At 38.4% G+C, this 19,308-nt stretch overlaps 1 long non-coding RNA gene across 5 annotated transcripts in view; it reads right to left on the bottom strand.

Moving 5' to 3' along the window:
- LOC134476432 (uncharacterized) overlaps positions 1–19,308 on the bottom strand; it is a 91,886-nt gene that overhangs the window by 7,186 nt on the left and 65,392 nt on the right. For 2 of the 5 annotated variants that reach the window (XR_010048069.1, XR_010048073.1), the window contains exon 4: positions 15,554–19,308. This exon is cut by the window's right edge and continues 1,650 nt beyond it. The exons of 1 other annotated variant lie outside the window; for it this stretch is intronic. This is a non-coding gene — a long non-coding RNA (uncharacterized LOC134476432). Of the gene's footprint in view, positions 1–898; positions 995–15,553 lie in introns of those variants that run through there. 2 more of the 5 variants (XR_010048072.1, XR_010048068.1) reach the window with 2 other exon arrangements.

Genomic DNA, 19,308 nt, shown 5'->3' with positions numbered 1-19,308 from the left:
GTTTCTTGGATGTCTCTTTGAGTTTGTTTCATGAATTCTGCTTGTTTTCTATATTTTTCATTCAAGATTTCAATCTTTTTCCCATGCTCCTCTACTTTTTAATCTATTTCTTCTCTAGCTGCACTGAGCAACTCTTACTAAGGTTGTTATTTCTGTCTTTACATGAGACATTACTTCTAATTTGATTTGCTCTCTAGCCTCATGGATTTTTTTTATTTCACTTGCTATCTTTTCAGAGATTTCCAGTTTGTGACTTTTGAAGTCTTATATTTCAATGTCTCCTGTATTTGCTCCTGATTGACTAGATGTTTGAGACTACATTTTGATTTCTCATTTTGCTGTTTTTCCCTTTTGGATTAATATTTGGTCTTTCAATCCTACTAGCCTCAACTGTTGATAGTGTGTATCTTAGGATCCTACTGTAAGGTTGAAGTTTGTTCAATTGTGGGTTCCACAACTGAACATGAATGAGTGAACACAATGAATGAAGACATGGGTCAGTTTTTTCAGTTCCCCTTGCAGGGCCTGTTGGGTGAGTCCTATATTCTTTCTCGGCTGAAAAGTCTAGCAGTATTAATGGAAATCATTACTTATTTTCTGCTGTTATTATGTCTTCAGGTTATTCAGAGTCACCAGACCTTTCTGTTTATAGTGTTTGTCTTGGCTGGGACCCTATTGTGTCTCTGGGTGTCTCACAGGCCCTTTTAATTTTCTCCAGGTTGGGGGAGGCCTAATTGGCACCCTCCTCAACCTACCTGATGTTGTCTTTGTGGAGAAAGGACTCACCCACACTCTTGCCAAGCTCACCAATGTCCTACTTCTGGAGGGGGCTTTGCTATTGCTCCTGTTTACTCACTGAAGATGGCAAACTCTATTCCTATTTTAGGGTCAAACTCACCTCACTCATGGAAGCCTGCTGAATTCTTCTGTTTGGATGAGGGGTAACTGAGTTTGTCCTCAATACAGCATGGTTAATCCACTGCAGTCCAAGGTTCTAGGGGGAGGTGTGGGAGCCCAAAATCAATAGCAATACTAGGTCCAGGAGATGGGGGGGGCCCTGATGGCAGTGGTGGGACTATAGGGACATGTACCACTGGCTTGAGTTCCTGGGTCTTGGGGTGGGTAGCAGGATGGTGGGGACACAGAAGGGGCCTGGGTCTGGCCCTGCCCTGTGCATGCCACAGGCTGGAGTTCCTGGGTCCTGAGGTGGTCAGCCAGAAAGGCCCTACTTACATTTTTAACTTTTACTCTTTCAGATTGAAGAATAATTACCTCTCACAACTTCACCCCTCTCAACTCCATGCTTGTTTTTCAGATTCTTCCTCACCATGGCCCTAATGGAATGACACATTTGGATCAAGGGAACCTTTCCTTCTATCTCTCCTGGGTCCTTTAAATATGATAGTGGCCTGCCTTCTCATAGCACCTTGTCTTTTTATTTCTCCAATCCAGGGTGTGAGCATTCACTAATGATAAAGTTGTCCTGATTGAAACACCTGGTCCAGCTTCTACATGGGCATTAACCCTCATCCTGTCAACTCTCCTAAACCCTAACATGATGCCCCCATTCAGCAGAAAATAATAAAAAAGAGTTCACCATTTTTCTAACAATAAATAGACAGGAATGAAAAAGTTTTACCCTAAAATAAATTGCAGAGCATTATGGTGATAGTTCAACATGGTGGAAGGCCAAATCAGGAATGTTTACCCTGATGGCCACTTCCTCCTTTTTCCCCTGATTACAACTTCCTTCTTCCTTTCCCCATGTGTATGAAGAAAATTCCAATCAGTTCCTTACATGTCATCAATGCCTTCCCCAAGCACCACATCTGGTCAAAAGTCACATATACCCGACATCACATATCCAGTCAGAGAAGAAAGCCAAAGCCTTACTGGTTGTGAGCTCCTCTCCATGCCCTTTAAATAAAAAGTCCACTTTTACTTTTTCTTATATTCTGCTTCTCTATTGTGCCAGAAAACTCTAACATAGGGCTTTTATATTATGCATAAGCAGGAGGGACAAAGAAGGTACAAAGGCAAAACAGAACAGCCTGGTAGTTCTTCTAATTAGCTAGCAGGGTGAAATCATTGGTTACAAGAGTAGGTGAGTGGTCATCAGTTCATGAAACTTTGTACAATAGTACAATCAGGCATCCTGCATGTTCAGTTAAGCTCATGTGGTTACAGACTGCCAAGAAAGTAATTACCAAGCCATGAAGTAGGGAAAGAGCCAAAAGAACAGCAATAAAAACAATAACAATAATAAAGTTTTGACAAGAACAATTTCTCATGTACAGTTTTTCCCTTTTAGAATCCAAGGCCTCACACATGCTAGGCAAGTGTTCTGTCATGGAATCTGTATTCCCAACCATTTGGGCAGCAAATTTCAACTGGTAGAGTCTTGCAGGCCAATCCAAACAGCCATACCTAAATCATATCAATAGCAATACCTTAAATCCCAACTCAAGATTCATATGTTTTGCAAAAAAATAAATAATTCAAATTGTATAAGTAGTGAACAAAAAAGTTGAAATTAAATAAACATCACTTGTGCATAAAGTCAATAGAGGAGATAAGTGTACTTGCCAAAAATGAATTAATGACTTGGTGAGTAGGAGGAGGGGTAAGGGATTCTTTCTGAGCAATGTGGTAGACATTTTTCCAATGGACTTTCAATCACACATTCAAAATAAGGACCAGGCCCACCTGCTCATAATGTTTTCTCTCTTAGCAAGAATCAGTTTCTTTGTGGAAATGATTAATTTATCATATCATTGATTTAATTTTTCTTCATTGTCTCATAATTTTTAAAACTACTGCATCCAATACAGTGAGCCCTTCCTTAAAATCATTTGATGTATCCTAACCTTATTTGTGTTCATTCCTTATCACATTCATCTTGTTTCAATGGTATGTGTGAGTGTCTGTATGTATTCTGTTCTTTTTTTTTCCCTGCACCATTTTTCCCCATCATTTTTTTTTTTCACATTTTGGAAACTTGTCTCTTTCACTCAAACTGTTCTTAAAAACAAAGCTATAATGTTGCAGAATTGGTACCAAACTAAAAGGAAGACATTCTGCACCAAAGAGTTGAAAGGCAATTGTTTATTATGTTTGCAGGCTGGTGGGAATCAGTTCCAAGCCATTATCCCCAAGTCAGTTTCAGGTTTGGTTTATATAGGTTTTCAAGTAGGAAGTACAGAAGCTTGGAAGTGTGGTGAGTTTTTATTGGGTTAGGCTACCTACCTACTCTGTTGCTGGATTAGAAAGTCCTTTAAATATTCATACACACACACACACACACACACACACACACACACACATATATATGAGAAAACAGATTGTGCAGTAGGATTGTGATCAAATTTATTAAGGTTGGGATATCTGAAATAGCAGCTGGGTACAGTCAGTTAAAACTGACATGGTCTTGTTTTCTAGCTCTATGGCAGGCTGGGTAAGCATATTTTATCCTAACATGGTATCAGTCTACTAGTTAGTTTGTTAGGATTTGAAAATTTCTATCACAATGACACAAAAACTCTTGGACAAAATGAAAGCTAAACACAAGAGCACTTCAAAATAGGTTGAAAAATCCCTCCCATGTAGTGCATGTAAACACATGAACAAACTTCCACTGGATTTCACATGATAGTGTTTAACTAGAAACTGCTATGATAACTGCATTGGTGAGTGAGTCTGTCTGAGACCATAATGTCCAAATAATTAGTCTCTCTATCTGTTTTTGTGTCTCTCTCTGTCCCTTATCTCTCTGTCTGCCATCTCTCTGTCTCTCTGGCTGTTTCTAACTCTGCCTCTCTCTCCCTCATACTGATAGTTGAAACTGGGGTCTTCATACAGAGCCGTATTATTTTTTTCATTTTGAGATGCAGTCTAGCCAAGTTGCCCAAACTGGACTTGAATTTTCCATTCTCTTGCCTCAACCTTCCAGAGGAGTTCAGGTGTATGCCCCCACAGCCGTCAAAATATCATCCTCTTTCAGCGAGATAGGAAATAGACAGTGTAGGAAACATACTATAGGAAACTTTAGTTTCACAGCAGAGAATGGCTTCTTACTCTTACAGACTATAAAAGAATGCTCTCATTGTATCTTGTTAACATCCTGACATCAGCCTAAAACACAGGGTGGAGACTATCAATTAATTGAATAGAGTCTTATTAGGTGCAACCCCAAATCCCAAGACTCAGGAAGGGTCCTTATAAGACCTCTAAATCTCTTTCTCCTTAGCCCAGGCCCACTCTGTGGCATTTACTTTCCTTTTAATAAATCTGCCTTTCTTATTACTTTTGTGTATTCAGCTCAGTTTTGGGGAGGTACAAAAAACCTGAATATCAGGTGACACAAAGGTTCTTGTCATAACACTATTCATGGTCCAATGCTGGAATTATGGGTGTTAGTGCTACATCCACTCTCGGGTGGGTAGCTATGTACCATATAAGGGACAGAGTCTTCTCTTACACTCCTCCCTTTTCGTTCCTGCCACTTTTACTGTTTCCATCACCATGAACTGTTGGCCTCTGCCATGCCACCTTGCCTTGGAGCCAGCTGATTATAACCTGAAACCTCCATGAACTGGAAGCTAAATAAACCTTTCCTTCCTTTATATTTGAGTGTCAGCTATTTTGTCCCAGTAATGAGAGAAAAGTAACCAACATAGTTTTCAAGTGAGGAGATTACTGTGCCTATTTGAAAATTATCAGAAAAATAGTATTTGTGTAAGTTGTTTATTATTGCTACTATTATTATTATTATTTGAGACAAGATCTCACTATGCAATTCAGGCTGGTCTTGAATTTACTTTGTATCCCAGGCTGGTCTTAAACTTACAGCTCCTGTCTCAGCTTCCCAAGTGCTGGGAGTACAGGCATGTGCCACTTAGCCTAGCCAGAAAAGTAGTACTTAGATTGCGGTGACTAAAAGTTGTTCATCAAGTCAAGTATTGTGTTGTGTGACTGTAACCCCAGCAGCCAGGAGAGTGGGGAAGGAGGATTTCTATGAGTTTAAAACTAGCCTGGGCTACATAGTGACCTCAAGGCCAGTCTGAATTACAAAGGGAAACCCTCACTCAAGAAACAAACAAATAAAAATAAAAATAATAAAAATAAAATAAAATAAAAATGACTGGGAATGTAGCTCAGTGTGAAGGTTCTGGGGTCATTTCCCAAGATCACAAAAAGAGAACATTCCATTTCAAAACCAGTGGACAACTTTATGATTAAGTATATTTCTTTTTTTTTAAACAAAAAAAAGGAATTTTTCCTCATTTTTTTATTAGTATATGTTTGCAGTACATAATGATTATATTTATCATGGGACATTGGTAAATGTATATAATACATTTTGATTCTTTTTAGAAATTTCCTACCCCTCTTCATCTCCCTGCTCCTTTTAACTCTTGGTCTTCTCATTTGCAAAAGGTCTATTTTTTTTCCTTCAATTTCTTTTTCTCCATCCCTTCCTTCCCTCCCCTCCCACTCCCTACATCTCTTGTTCCTTCATCCATTAGAAAAAGATCTCCCTAGTTCTTTTTCTATCATATATATATGTTTCTCATATAAGAAAAACCATGTGATATTTAAACTTGTGTTTCTGACTTACTTCATTTAATATTATGGTCTTAAACTGTATCCATTTACCTATGAATGTCTACAGTTTATATTTCTGGAAAAGTAGTATCCCATTGTATATAAATACCACATTTTTCTTATCTGTTCATCTGTTGATGGATAAATGAATTCTTTTCAAGATTATAAGTTGTGCTATTGTAAACATGAGCATGCATGTATCCCTACAATATGATGACTTCTTCTATTTTGGGAGGATACCTAGGAAGGAAATAGCTGAGTCCAGTGGAATTCTATGGACTCTCCATATTGATTTTTATAGTGGTTATGCAGTTCACATTCCCTCTAGCAATATAGAATAATTCCTTTTCTGTACATCCTCACCAGCATTTGTTGTTATTTCATTTCTTGATGATGACCATTCCTTCTGGAATAAGGCAGAATATTAGTGTAGCTTTAATTTGCGTTTCCCTAATGGTAGTAATATTGAACATTTTTAATACATTTATTGGCCATTTGTACTTCTTCAAAAACTATCTGTTCAGTCTTTGATTGGGTCTTTTGTTTTGGGGAATGTAATTTTTTCTTAATTTTAAAGAGAATAAAACTTAACAAAACAGTGAAAGTAGTACAGAAATTCATAACAGGACAATAGGAAATAAACAATGGTTACCATAATATATCTTGTTATCTTCACAATAGTTGCCCATACAAGTAGACATAGTAAAATCAAATAAAACAAAATGGAATAAAACCAATCAAAGCAGATCACTAAATTAAACAAAACAATAAATTGGAACAAAACTAAACAGTGAGAACAATACTGGATTTCAAAAACAAGACAGAAGGAAATCCCCCATATTTGCCATATTGCATACTGTTATGCTCCTAATAGATGCTTACACTACTGGCTTTAGGCCTGCAAAATCAATCAAATAATAGAAGCATTTAGTTGTTTTCACACCTCAATTGCTATCAACCTAGCCTGTACTCTGAACCAACCAGTTACTTTCAGGTTGTTGGAGTGGGGCTTTTTGAGTGTCATCTTGTGCACTGCTTGGCACACAGGAAGGACAAATGGGTTTCTTTCTTCCTGGGCCCTACATGGTTTGCACGGCTTATGAGAAGAGCAAATCAGCTTCTTGTATTCTTCTCAGACCCAGCATGGCTTCTGCCAAGGGAGTGTAATTATATTTGACTTCTTTGTATATTTCTTTATTCAAGCAATAGCTGGTATAAATTTTTTTCCATTCTGTAGATTGTCTCTTTAATTTTGCTTGTTTTTGCTACTTTACAGAAGGTTTTTAAACTGATGTGATCTCACTAGTTGATTCTTGGTATTATTTCTTGTATCCCTGAAGTTCTGTTCAGAAAGGATTTGTTTACATCTATGCCTTTAAGACTTTTACCTTAAAACCCTGTATTACTCTCACCATCTTGTTTTTGACTGATGTTCCCCTATTCTGTTTTGCTGAATAGTACCAGGTTCGAAAGTTTAGGCAACAGCTGTGAAGATAGTGAGATTCATTATGACGCCCATTCTCGTTGACTTTTATCTACTTTTGAAGACCTACAATGTCTCCAATATTTTGGTTTTGTCGGTTTTGTTCTTTACTGTTTTGTTCAATTTTATTATAACTGATGATATAGGTAATTCTATTAGAGATAGCGGGAGGCATTATGGTAACCATTGTTGATCACCTTGTATTATATTTTTACATTATCTATTATGTCCACCCTTTTGATTTGACCGACTCTGTTCTGTTATGTCACATTTGGTTTTACTCTCTTCCAAAAAAGTAATAAGAACCGTGGGAGCAATAAAATCCAAAATGTGTGATAGTCATTGTACAAAAGAGAGGAAAAGAAAGTGCTCTAAATGATATAACTGCATGTATATTTAAGTGTATAAGATAGAAAATGATATCACTGAGTTTTATTGGATCATTGAACAGAATTGTTTGCAGTATCATTGTTGGAATGTCCACTTTACAAGCTTTAATTTTGTGACTTGAACAATTATTTCTAAGATGACAATATGTAATCCATTAACTAGTGATTTCCTACTGTTTATTTTTTTCTGTAAATCTGTATAACTCGTACCCTTTCTCTGCTTTTTTTTTTCTCCTTAAATAAAATTAAAAAAAAAAGACTTTTACCTATTTTTATCTCACTACTGATTGGCCTAAGGGAGAATTACACCACATATGTTGTATACTAAGGCAAGTTCAAACTCCGGGCAAACTTGGAGTCATGGGAAACAAGTGCCTGAGATAACATAAGGTTCAGGATGGGGTTAGATAAGGGAAATATGCACTTGGTGCTGGAAAACAAATCTGCTCAGGGAAGTAACCAGTTCCAGGCTGGCACAGGACCTCAGAAATAAAATTTTAACATGCTGTTAATTCTTTGTTTTTTCTTCAAATTGAGCTTCTAAACTTTTCAAGTTGACCCAGTGTATCAGCCATTATAGGTCTTGAAACCGCTGTGTATGTTAGGCTAACTCATGTGTATGCTAGGAAACTCATGGCTATCCTCCTGTCTTAGCCTCCCATGTATGAGAATTACAGGTGCCACAATACCCAACTAAATGGTTCTGGTTTTTTTGAGACAAGGTCCCACTGAGCAGTTTAGGCTGAACTTGAACTTATTATGTAGTCCAGGCTGGCGCTGAACTTGCAGAGTTCCTGTCTCAGCCTCCCAAGTGCTGGAATTACAGGTATGCACTATCATACCTGACCTAAGTGTTTCTGTTTTAACATATAGATCTTTGATCCACTTTGATTTTAGTTTCGTACATGGTGAGATGTATGGGTCTAGACTAAGTCTTTTGCATGTGGATAGGCAATTTTCCTAGTACGGTTTATTTATTTTTTGAGATAGGGTTTTACTATGTGGTTCCGGCTGGCCTTGAACTAATTTTGTAGCTTAGGCTGACCTCAAACTTGCAGTGATCCTCCTGTTTCAGCTAGAATTACAGGGGTCTGATTACCAGCATGTCTGATTTTATGGGTCCTATAATTAAAAGACTCATGTGATCTGCAAATAAAGATTGTCATGGCTATGTCTAGATGTCCTTCCAAAGATTCATGCTGTCATAGGTGAGGTTATTCAGAGGTGTCTAGATTTAGAGTGTATTACTCTGTGACTATTGTGTGATTACTATGTTAGTCTTCTGATTGATTTGGTGTTGTTCTGGGTGTGGATAAGGGAGTGCTCAAAGAGCAGATAGCCTGAAAAAGATAAAAGGGAGAGGCAGGCTGCTGCTTCTTTGGAACTTCACTGCTTTGCTACCTTCTGCCCACCATGATCTATTTCTCCTCTGCCACATGTTACTTTCCCTTGGAGCCAGCTGATGATGGACTGAAACCTCTACAAACTGTATGCTAAATAAACCTTTCTTTCCTTTAACTTCCTTAAACCTAACTTCTTTTAACTTCCTTTAATTTTGGGTATTGAGTATTTTATATCAGGGTGAAAAGCAACTAAAAAATGATATATTGAGTTCATTCCTTCTATGCATATTACTTTTATTGTTTCTCTTGCTTGATTGCTCTGGATAATGCTTTGAGAACTATGTTTAGCATGAGTGGTGACAGTGGTAGCCCAAGTGGGCCTCAAATTTATGGCAATCCTTCTGCCTCAGTCTCCCAAGTGCTAGGATTACAGGCTTGTGCTGCCACTCCAGGCCTTGAACATTCTTGTCTTTTTCCTGATTTTACAGGAAAAGCTTTCTGTTTTTCATTTAATGTGTTGTTGGCAGTAGGCTTATCATAAATGGGTTTTTAACATATTATAATAATTTTTTAATAATAATTTGTTTATATATCTATTTTCAGGATATTTAAAAAAAATTGTGAATGGGTGTTGCATTTTGTTAAAGGCTTTTTAAAAATGTGTTTTGGGAAGATGATGTAATTGTGTCATTTCTTCTGTTTATGTGATGAGTTACATTTATTGGTTTGTGTGTGTTGAGCCATCCTTGCATCCCTGAGATGCATTGTATATGATCCTTTTGATGATTCATTGCATCCTGTTTGCCAGTGTTTTGTTGAGAGTTTTTGCACTAATATGTATTAGAGAGACTGGGATTGCTTGTACTTCCAACCTCTCTCTTCTGAAAAGTAATTTCATAAATACAGTGTCTCTCTGTGTGTTTTTAGTGATATAACCATAATAAAGTAATATCTATGTTAAACTGAAATTTTAGAGACCCAGGAGATCTTTGAAATAAAAAAATTTATTGAGTTATAAAACATGCTAATCAGAAAAAAAGGAACTAGAGTCAAGACAAATTCTGTTAGTCACTAGCAGCAAGTTAGAGCTGGATCTAAAAGTATTTTATAACAAATATGGGCAGAAAAATCACAAATTGTTTACATTGAAACTACATTGACTGTAGTAAATAGGGTTGGGACAATATGAGTAAGGGAAGTGGGTTTTAGGGTAGGAGAATCATCTTTAAGGAGAAGTACCCATTGCTTCTCAATTCGTTGTGTTTGTAAGCAGAATGAAATGATGCTTGATAATCCTCGTTCACTAGGCTTTTTTTCTTCTACTTTTTTAAAATCTTAAATGGAGATTGAACCCAGAACATCTTCTGCACTAAGCTCTATTATTTGCATATGTATATATATATATATATATATATATATATATATATATGTTTGTTTTGTTTTTGAGATAGGTCTTGCTATGCAATCCAGGCTAGGCTTGCTTTCATTATGTTGCCCAGGCTGGCCTCAAACTCACAGTGGTTCTCTTGTCTCAGCCTCCCCACTACTGGCATTATAGGAGTGTACCACCATACTCAGTAGCCCCCTTTAAAATTTTATTTTGAGAAAGGGTGTTGCTAAGTTGCCCAGGGTAGACTTGAATTTGCTATCCTTTTGCCTCAAGCTGCAGAGGGCTGGGATCCCAGCTATGTACAACTATGTCCTGCTTCCATCGGGCATTTCAAGTCCAAATTATCAATATAAGTTCAGGCTTGAGGAGCAGTTTCTTTTTGTTTTGCTTCCTTTTCTCTCTGTCTCTCTCTCTCTTTTTTTGGTCCAAAGCTGTAGTTGAGTACCTTCTCTTATCTTTGTTCTCTTTAATCTTCTGACCTTCTGATTTGTCAGAAATTTTCTTGCATCATCTGTTACAGACATTAATCACTCGATGTCCTAAAATTTATGGAATCTTTTGTGAGTAGCTTACCTCCTCTTCTGCACTTTTCTCTCTTGTAATTCATTGTCTTTTTCAGAACTTCAATGTCACTTATATTATAGAATATCAATTGTTTCCTCAATTAGCTCATGAATGTAAGAAGGGGAGCTTAATCATTTTTCTATCTATAACCACTGTCCTAATTTTGGCCACTAAATTTTTAATGGCTCCTTTGTTTTGTTTATTAATTTATTTACTTTTTAGTACTGGGAATTGAACTTAGGACCTTGCATTTGTCAGGCAGTCATTACGCTGCTGAGCTATATCCACGGCCCTTGGCTTCTAACATTCTAAGTGCCCAATGGCAGTGTAATCTATCTTTGGAAATCTTTCTGAAACTTTTATATTATTTTTAAAAATTGTATTTATTTTTTGTATTTTTGAGACAGGCTCTCACTGCGTAGTTCATTCAGGCTGGCCTTGAGCTCATTTTGTATCCCAGACTGGTTCTGAACTTGGAAAGATCCTTCTCCCTCAATCTCCTGAGGCATGTGCCACCATGGCCTGGCTTCCATTGTTTTAGATAACATTCCTAACATCACTCCTGCATCAAAAGAAGAAAATGTTTTTTTCCAAAATTAGGATTTCCCAAGTGACCCAAAGCAAAGCAGTGTTCATAATGAAGTCATGAAGCCCAATCATTCTTCATTCCCTGAGCACATTTCTTTCTTTAAAAAACATAAATCTTTAAAAAGAGAAATAACTAGTTATTACACTCAATTTATTATTCATTGCTCATAAATATTTGAATTGAATCTTTCCAGATGAAATATGATAATAAAATATGCAATTCAAAGCTTTGCTTTCTGGTAGAATAATTGACTTCAGAACTTTGTACTTTCAAGTGTATTTTTTCCACTAAATTCCAGAATGAATGAATTGAGTTTGTACCTTACACTGGTGAATATCCATTCCTTTGAAATGGAAAGCAATATTCACTTAGCTAGTCTCCCTAGATGACCAGCAGTTTCTGTCTCCAATTGTATTTTATGGTAGAATAGTATTATAAAACTATTACTGCATTGGTGAGTATACAAATCAGTTCAATTTGAAACTTATAGCAAGAATCTTAATTACATTTTCATATTTACCCTCAACATTTTATCCTGAGGAATTTGTTTTACAGGAAAAGGAGAAGTCTACATACATAATTGAACTCACAAGGTGTTTTCCACCCTGTGTGTTGTGTTGTTGTTGTTGTTTGATTTGAGTCTGACCATATAGTTCAGGGTGACTTCAAACTCACTATGTAGCCCAGAGACTGGGCTTGAACTCATGACCTTTCTGCCTCAGCTGCCAGAGTTCTGGAGTTACATGTGGGGGCACAGGTGCTGGAATCCCAGGCTTTATGTATGCTAAGCAAGCAGTCTACCACTGAGCTGCATTCCCAGCCCTATATTTTTTTTTTTAACACATTAGGACTGTGCATAAACATTAGGACTGTGCATAACTATAGTAATTATGTATTTTTTCTTCTGCTGCTTCTGTTTCTTCCTTTTCTTCTCCTTTTTAGATATTTTGAGACAAGTTCTTGCTATGTAGTTCAGGCTGGCCTTGAATTCACTATGTAGCCCAGGCTAGTCTCAGCTTAGTAATTTTCTTGCCTCAGTCTGAGTGTTGGCGCTATGGCAAACAGAAACTCTAAAATGATACCCAGTATTTGGAGGCAGATTTATTTTATGTCAATGGACACTAATTGGGATCATTTCCAAAATATCAGTCCCTGATCTCTGATGCTCTAAGACTTTTATACGGTACATAAGCAGGAGGTACAAAGGTGAGACACAATAGCCTGGCAGTTCTTCTGATTAGTTAGTAGGATAAGATCCTTGGTTAGAAGACTAGATTAATGATCATCAATTACAATCAGACATCCTGCATGTGAGGTTATACTCTCAAGGTAATAGGAGTCAAGAAAGTAGTTACAGAGCCATGAAACAATTACAGAGCTAGGCAGTGTCAAAAGAACAAAGTTTAAAAAAAAAACTTCTCTTGTATGATTTTTCCCTTTCACTGGTGTGCACCACTACATCAGTCTTCTAATTTTATATTTCTATTGTTGGTTAATTAATTTACAAAACACTTTATTTATGAGAAGTAAAATTGTCTCAAATTTAAGAAAAAAGCCTAATATGGGGATGCATGCTTTATAATCCCAGCATTCAGGAGGCTGAGGTAGGAGGATCACTGAGTTTGAGGCCAGCCTGGGCTACACAGTGAGTTCTAGGCCAGCCTGAACTGCATGGTGAAACCATGGAGAGAGAGAGAGAGAGAGAGAGAGAGAGAGAGAGAGAGAGAAGAAAAAGTAGAGCTGCACATAGTTATAAGATGTATTTTATTTTTAAGAAAATATTTTGAGCAATTTTCAGATAGAACGTTATTATTATATGAGGAAAAATCAAATATTTGTTCTTCTGTTACTCAGCAATTAACACAGGATACTTTTGTACCTGAAAAGGTATAGGAGGTTTTTAGCTCATACCAAGAAAGTAATCTGTTCTCCATATTCTGTAACTGGCAACAGTTGTGTATCCTCTAATTCAATTAATTACGGCACTGGATACCTGGAGGTAGCATTAAATCCCAAAGATGGTTCCTTTTCCCCTACTTCAGATGTTAACTCTGCTCTTTTTTCTTTTTTCTTTTTTTGGTACCAGGAATTGAACTCATGATCTCATACTTGCCAGATAGACACTAAAAGAGTTTTCGGTGCGATTAAAGAGAGAATATAAAGTAAAAATCGCCTTTATTCCCAGGACAGGGAGAGAACTCCATGACCACCAGTGGCCTGACCTTCTCTGCTGGGACGTGGGGTATGGGATCTGTGTATAATCTCTGACCAGGGGCTGCACTTAGGGTGGACACTGATGAGGCAAGGAGCTGATTGGAGGTTTCTTCGCTTGCAAACAGGAAGGTGAGTTGCAATTAAGGCTGAGGAAGAAGCAGGAAGTGGTAAGCAGTCCTGCTTTGGCCTTCCGCCATGTTAGACCACTGCCATAACTGTACAGGAATTTATTCTAGGGCAAGAACCTTTCAGATACCATGGTGCTGAGCTGTACCCCTGGTTGTAGTGCTTTTGACTGAATAGCAATAAAGCAAATTTCTATTATATTCTCTTCATTTGATTAATTTTTCAGGTGGGTATGGTGGTGACTGCCTGTATTCCTAGCACTGGGGAGTCTGAGAAGGAACATCATCACTTCTAATTCTGCTACTGTGAGTGATGGGGCCTCAGGTGAGTCTAAGATCTTGTGCACAAGGATTGAAGAATTGAACATGGCAAATGAGGGTAAGAAACAAGCAGCAAAGTTTAATGAAGTTTAATTAGGCATGATAAGGGAGGAGATTAGGGCAGAGCAAAACTGGCTAGGGAAGTGAGCATGACCTGTTAATTACAACATCCTAGACACATGTGCAAAAGAGGTCCTAAAACCCTACACATGAATTTCTTGTGAGAAATCAAGCAGGTTTTTAATAGGATGGTCTAGACCTGATGTCAGCCTGAGATGTGGGTTCCTAGCATCCCCTCTCAGTGTATCAGGCAGCTGACTGAGCCAGTTAAAAATGTTATAGGCAGTCAGACAGGGCTAGGCCCTTGAGGAAGCTTCACAGAAGACCAGATATCTGATGACCTTGGAGGGGACACACACCTCTTGCTGTGGGCCAGATCTCAAGACAGAAGGCAAAACAAATGCAACCACACCCTTAAGTATAATCCTTAGGTATTAAATTCGAGTCACCTTGAAGTCAGGAGTCACGCCTCCAACCCCTAGGGAAGAGTCACTGCTCTCTAAGAATGCCCACTTCCTACATGACTTGCTTTCCCATTTGTCCCTAATATAATCAATTTTACCTGAACTATTGATTTTATTGGCTAATTATAGTTATGTCCCACCTTATGTGCATCTGCCTTCTGAGTTCCCAGTTCCCCCACCCCACCTCCTGCCCCCCATGGTTTTACTCTATAAAAGTCCCTGAAAAAGGCAAAGTCCTTGGTAACCCACTCAGGACCCCTTCTGTCTCTCTTCAGACAGAAGTTTTCTTTCCCTCAATAAGTTTATTCTACCCTTCACCTCCATTGTTCCTAAATTCATTCTTTGGTTTTAGAGTACAGGAACTCGTGGAAATAGTAGGTCAGGAGTCTCATTTCCCTGTATGATCAGGACCTAATATGTCGATGTTCTTATGGGTTTCCTTGAGTTTTGAACATCATAAAAGATGCAGACAGAAACTGTGTTCCTGTGACTTTCTTCATGGTAGCCAGCCCTGCACCCTCCAGGGTGTCCTTTTACTGCTTTTTCTTTTTTGACAGAGCCAAAACTTGTTCTACAGAGTCAGTTTCTCCCCCACTCTTCACTTTTACTCTCTCAAATAAGCTTGACCACTGCTTTTCTTTTTCTTTTTTATGTACTTTGTTCAATTTTTGTTAGCGACAAGAAGAACCTAGAATCTAACTCAAGATGGAGAGGCAAGGAACCCAGAACCCAGTAAGGTTTGTTTGGTGAGATACATTTTTTTTTGTCTTTTTGAGATCCTGTGCAGTTTAGACTGGCCTTGGGCTCACTTTGTAGCCCACACTGGTCTCAAATTTGCAATGACCCTCCTACCTATGTCTCCTGAGTGCCTGGATTACAAGTGTGTACCACACACCTGGATCTAGTGAGACACTTGAAAGAGCTTCCAAATAATATTTTGGCATAGCCAGAAGATTTCAACAATGGTTCAGTGATCAGCCTTATTCTGGCAGGAAAGAAAGTGACATAAACGCTGAATGGGTTGGGTTTAAGAATTTTAAACATTGTACCCAGTTAGGGCACCATATGTCTGGTCTTGCAGAGCATGATTGACTTATGTGACTGACACAGTCAGTGGCAGCTGAGTCACGGTAACTGTGTTTACTGTGCATGTCCTTTGTCATAGTTCCCTCTGTTACAACTGGATATATGAGATACAGTCAGTATACAGGAACCTTCATTGAGCTCCCAGTGAGGAAAGGTTACTGTTGGTCATACTGATATAGGAGAAATACTACTCCCAAATGCCTAGATGTCCGACATGCTGAGTTCATGGCCCTGAACTTGAAGAATGATTTCAAATGGACAAAGGAGATTAAGAGTAGAAAAGGTTTATTGGGAAATAGGAATAGTTCCTGAGAAACAAAAGGGGTCCCAAGTGGGCTGTCACTGAGACACTTTGTCAGTAGTAATTTATACCGCTAAAGTTGTAATGTGAGTCAAACTACAATCAACCTTGAGGATTACAAGTGTAACTGTTCAGCTAATATTGATCCAACAGGGAACTGGGGCACATAGCAATGGTATATGACTGACATCATTAACCTTGGCTTATCTATGACTTCTAAAACAGGAATATTTGGGGAAAGGATGGGTCCAGGTATGCAGATCAGCTTTCCAGGTATGTGATGCATATCTGGATTTAGTGGACTGGGTGGTGATAGAGTTATTTCCAAAAGATGAAAAATATTAACAAAAGATGAGAAATATAAAATAAAAAGTGGCCTTTATTCTGAGAACACGGAGAGAGATGACCGGCACCCCACCGCTGGCGTCCGGCGATCTCTCTAGCGGACACGCGGCGTGGGGGCCTGTAAATAGCCTCGGTTTGGGGTGGAACCTAAGGCAGGCATTAGGGATACACAGGTAGCCCATTGGTCCTAGGTTTGGCGCCATATGTAAATTCCCAGGGGTGGGAAGATGGCGTCACAGGTAACTTCCTAGGGGCAGGGCAAGATGGGGCTTCCTGCTTCCGGTTGTGGCTTTCCTGGCTACAGTGTCCTGTCTGGGCCAAAACCTTTCAGGTGGTACCAATGATAGTATGATCTCAATTTCCACTCATTCTTTAGGGAACTATGCAAGTCTGGCTACTGTGACTTTATCTTCAGGTTTTGCCTTCTTTAGATGCACCTCCAGGCAGTTTTGATGTGCTTTCATCTTTTGTATTGACTTCCACCAGGGCCTTTCCCTGTCTGCCTATTAATTTCTACCTAATTTAGTTGCCTATGATAATCAGAAATGTTTCAGGCTCATGAGTCTTGCTGTGTAATATTGGAATTTTTCAGGGTAGGTTCAGGGGTTTTTGTATTTCTTATTTCTTCCTCCGGACAGTAGGCCTTAGAACAAAGTTGGGAGTGGAGTTGGTCCTGAGGCATTGCCCAGTTTCAAGTGAGTGAAGGAAAATAATTTCATAACCTCAATTGTACTATCTATATTAGCATCCTGGGCTACAAAATAACTTCAAGCCTGCTCTGAACTATATAGTGAAATCCTGTTTCAAAAAAAATTTTGTTTTTCAGCCAACCCAGCAAAACATTTTGTTTACTTTAACTCACTTATCATAAAAGATATTACACAGGATATGGTTGAACAACCAGATGGAATAGATGCATAAGGCTAAGACTATGGAAATAAACAAGCAACTCCCATGCTATCTCATGGCACACAGCCTTACAGGAATCTTCACATCATCAGTTACCCTGAAGTCACTGGAGTCTCAGCCTTTTGGGGTTTATTGGAAGATTCAAGATGTGGGCATGATTGGCTCAATCATAAGTTATTATTGATCAACTTAACCTTTTGGCCTTCTCTATCTCAGCAGGTGGGGTTGAGGCTGAAGGTCTCTAATTGTGCCTTGATCTTTCTAGTGACCACCCAGATACCACCCTGAAGCTAACTAAGAACCATCAGCCACTGCTCTTATCATCAGCATATAAAATAGACTTTCATTACTCTAGGGATTCCAAAGTTTTTTTGCATCTGTGCATCAGCAATAATAAGACCAAACATACCTACTTTGAAACATCACAATTTTGATGAGATTAAGGGCCTCTTTAAACTGGAACTCTGGAAAATTGAGTGTTATCAGATTTGGGACAATCAGAGACTACTGTGGCCAGGTCAAAACCATCCTTTGTATCTCTCAGTCCTCAAGCTGATATCAGATTTAGGCCATCCTATCAAAAACTTGCTTGATCTCACACCAGAAGAACTGAAGATAGCATTTTCTGATTTGCCCCAGGAGCAGCCCTTGGGAACTGGTTTTCTGTACATACATTGTGGATCTCCATGATTGACAAGTCATCCAGCCAGTTGGCCACACTCTAATCTACTGCCTCAATTAGTGGTTCAAAGCATACCAACATGGGTGAAAATTCAAGAACTAATAGCACAAAATCACATCATCTTTCAGGTTGCTGGGAAATGACTTCATTTGCCAACAAACAAATGGGAAAGAATGAAGAATTTTTCATGTTTTCCTTGGTGAGAACTGACCATTATGTCATTAGGGAATAGGTCTTTCTTACTAAAGGATTCTAGATTATAAATATAGAATGAATAAAGTCACAATATTAGCACACATCATGAACGAGCTAAATCATTACTAAATATACTGACGTATTTGTGTCTTCCATAATATCAAGACTTTTTTTTTGAGGCAGAGTCTCACTGTGTAATACAGGTTGGCCTTGAACTCACTTATGTATCTCAGGCTGGCCTCAAACTCAGTGATCCTTCTGCCTCAGCCTGCCAAGTGCTGCACCACCACACCTGGCTAGGATTTATTGACTATTAATGAATACACAATCATTGGTATCATTTCACTGGGTACTATAGATTTTACTTAGTAATCATTACTCAGGCAACTACAAGCTATTATTTTCTAATCTTAGAGATATTTACAACACTCAGTTCACACAGTACACTTCAAACTGTTGTATTAGGATACAGAAAGTTGGAAAAGAGAAAATGGAATTAAAGGACTATAAAATTAGAGGTAATTCAAAGTTAATACAATTACAAGAGGTAAGGTATTATATAATGGGACCAATCATGAGGGTATGAAAATGAAGGGTCCAAATAGTTGCTCCAAAGTAGGATGCATCCAGTATGGTGGCACACACCTGTAGTTTCAGCACTCAAAAGGTGCTGAGTTTGAGGCAAGCCAGGGCTTCAAAGTGAGTTGAAGGCCAGCTTGAACTGCATAGCAAAACCTTATCTCAAAAAAAGACAAAAAGTCAAAAGCAAAAACAAAACAACAAAAACCAAACCAAAACAAAAATCAAACCAAACCAAAAACAGACAAACAAACCAAAAATGAAAACAACAAAGTGGGATGCATTGGTGACAAGGGGATTATACCAAACTGAGTTTGGGGACAATTGGGAGGTCATGTTCTCATGATTTCCTAGAGGCTGTGATGCCTACACAGGGTCTATGGCAAAGTGATGGGTCAGGATGTTATGCTGCAGGCTGAGATATTTGTCCTTTTTTGTGGTTTAGGTAAGGGGGCAGTGAATGGTCTGGTATGTTTGATAAGCTCACATGCCCAGTATCTCTGATATGGTCTGACAAGCCCAGCTGTCTATGTCTCTGATTTCCAAAGTTCAAAGGCAGTAATATTTTACTAACACGAATATGTGGTTTTTTATTTCATGCCTTACAGTTGTGCTGGGCAGATGGTGGCTTTTTACTTGCATAAGCAAAACACCAAGTCATGGAG

This window comes from Cavia porcellus, unplaced genomic scaffold (assembly GCF_034190915.1).
Source record: "Cavia porcellus strain 051 isolate PalLab524CR breed Dunkin Hartley unplaced genomic scaffold, mCavPor4.1 scaffold_6, whole genome shotgun sequence".
Classification (NCBI taxonomy): domain Eukaryota; kingdom Metazoa; phylum Chordata; class Mammalia; order Rodentia; family Caviidae; genus Cavia; species Cavia porcellus.
This window is presented reverse-complemented; position numbering and strand designations above follow the sequence as displayed.